Here is a 2741-nt window from a genome sequence, read left to right as displayed (position 1 = left end):
TCTCCTCTGGATGAATTTAACCGCAACGTGTCGGTGATTACCTCCATGGTTAGCTGGCGGAGGATGACAGGGAGAGCAGGCACAGCTCAACCCGCCCATGGAGCCTCTCACACGGATGATTTTAACCGCGTTTTGACGCCCTTTTGGGCCACAGTAACCAGATGGAGCATGACAGGGAGAGCAGGCACAGCTCAACCCGCACATAGGGCCTCTCACACGGATGATTTTAACCGCGTTTTAACGCCCTTTTGGGCCACAGTAACCAGATGGAGCATGACAGGGAGAGCAGGCACAGCTCAACCCGCACATAGGGCCTCTCACACGGATGATTTTAACCGCATTTTAACGCCCTTTTTCGCCACAGTAACCAGGTGGAGCATGACAGGGGGAGCAGGCAGAGCTCAACCCGCCCATGGAGCCTCTCACACGTATGAGTTTAACCGCGTTTTAACGCCCTTTTTGACTACAGTAACCAGGTGGGGCATGACAGGGGGAGCAGGCAGAGCTCAACCCGCCCATGGAGCCTCTCACACGGATGAATTTAACCGCGTTTTAACGCCCTTTTTGACCACAGTAACCAGGTGGAGCATGACAGGGGGAGCAGGCAGAGCTCAACCCACCCATGGAGCCTCTCACACGGATGATTTTAACCGCATTTTAACGCCATTTTCCTCCACATTAACCAGGCGAAATATGACAGGGAGTGCTGGCAGAACTCGGTCCCCTCACAGTGCGTCTTCCCCGGATTCATTTAAAACAATTTTTGGCTATTTCTTCAGGGGTTACCAGGAGCAGGGACATAGGGGCAGATGGCAGAGCTCAATATGCTCATGGTGCGTCTCCCCCGGATGATTTTTACCGCGTTTTAACACCCCCAGCTCCACATTAACCAGGCGGAGGATGACAGGGGGAGTTTGGACAGCTCAGTCCGCTCATGGTGCGTCTCCCCCGGATGATTTTCACCGCGTTTTAACACCCCTTAGCTCCACATTAACCAGGCGGAGGATGACAGGGGGAGTTGGGGCAGCTCAGTCCGCTCATGGTGCGTCTCCCCCGGATGATTTTTACCGTGTTTTAACACCCCCAGCTCCACAGTAACCAGGCGGAGGATGACAGGGGGAGTTGGGGCAGCTCAGTCCGCTCATGGTGCGTCTCCCCCGGATGATTTTCACCGCGTTTTAACACCCCTTAGCTCCACATTAACCAGGCGGAGGGTGACAGGGGGAGTTGGGACAGCTCAGTCCGCTCATGGTGCGTCTCCCCCGGATGATTTTTACCGCGTTTTAACACCCCTAGCTCCACAATAACCAGGCGGAGGGTGACAGGGGGAGTTGGGACAGCTCAGTCCGCTCATGGTGCGTCTCCCCCGGATGATTTTTACCGCGTTTTAACACCCCTTAGCTCCACATTAACAAGATGGAGGATGACAGGGGGAGTTGGGGCAGCTCAGTCCGCTCATGGTGCGTCTCCCCCGGATGATTTTTACCGCGTTTTAACACCCCTTAGCGCCACATTAACCAGGCGGAGGATGACAGGGGGAGTTGGGACAGCTCAGTCCGCTCATGGTGCGTCTCCCCCGGATGATTTTTACCGCGTTTTAACACCCCTTAGCTCCACATTAACAAGATGGAGGATGACAGGGGGAGTTGGGACAGCTCAGTCCGCTCATGGTGCGTCTCCCCCGGATGATTTTTACCGCGTTTTAACACCCCTTAGCGCCACATTAACCAGGCGGAGGATGACAGGGGGAGTTGGGACAGCTCAGTCCGCTCATGGTGCGTCTCCCCCGGATGATTTTTACCGCGTTTTAACACCCCTTAGCTCCACATTAACAAGATGGAGGATGACAGGGGGAGTTGGGGCAGCTCAGTCCGCTCATGGTGCGTCTCCCCCGGATGATTTTTACCGCGTTTTAACACCCCTTAGCGCCACATTAACCAGGCGGAGGATGACAGGGGGAGTTGGGACAGCTCAGTCCGCTCATGGTGCGTCTCCCCCGGATGATTTTTACCGCGTTTTAACACCCCTTAGCGCCACATTAACCAGGCGGAGGATGACAGGGGGAGTTTGGACAGCTCAGTCCGCTCATGGTGCGTCTCCCCCGGATGATTTTCACCGCGTTTTAACACCCCTTAGCTCCACATTAACCAGGCGGAGGATGACAGGGGGAGTTGGGGCAGCTCAGTCCGCTCATGGTGCGTCTCCCCCGGATGATTTTTACCGCGTTTTAACACCCCCAGCTCCACAGTAACCAGGCGGAGGATGACAGGGGGAGTTGGGGCAGCTCAGTCCGCTCATGGTGCGTCTCCCCCGGATGATTTTCACCGCGTTTTAACACCCCTTAGCTCCACATTAACCAGGCGGAGGGTGACAGGGGGAGTTGGGACAGCTCAGTCCGCTCATGGTGCGTCTCCCCCGGATGATTTTTACCGCGTTTTAACACCCCTAGCTCCACAATAACCAGGCGGAGGGTGACAGGGGGAGTTGGGACAGCTCAGTCCGCTCATGGTGCGTCTCCCCCGGATGATTTTTACCGCGTTTTAACACCCCCAGCTCCACAGTAACCAGGCGGAGGGTGACAGGGGGAGTTGGGACAGCTCAGTCCGCTCATGGTGCGTCTCCCCCGGATGATTTTTACCGCGTTTTAACACCCCCAGCTCCACAGTAACCAGGCGGAGGGTGACAGGGGGAGTTGGGACAGCTCAGTCCGCCGACGGTGCGTCTCCCCCCGGATGATTTTA

The sequence above is a fragment of the Etheostoma spectabile genome, unplaced genomic scaffold, assembly GCF_008692095.1.
Source record: "Etheostoma spectabile isolate EspeVRDwgs_2016 unplaced genomic scaffold, UIUC_Espe_1.0 scaffold00007480, whole genome shotgun sequence".
NCBI classification, from domain to species: Eukaryota; Metazoa; Chordata; class Actinopteri; order Perciformes; family Percidae; genus Etheostoma; species Etheostoma spectabile.
The sequence above is the reverse complement of the archived record's forward strand: the minus strand, read 5'-3'. Positions refer to the sequence as shown.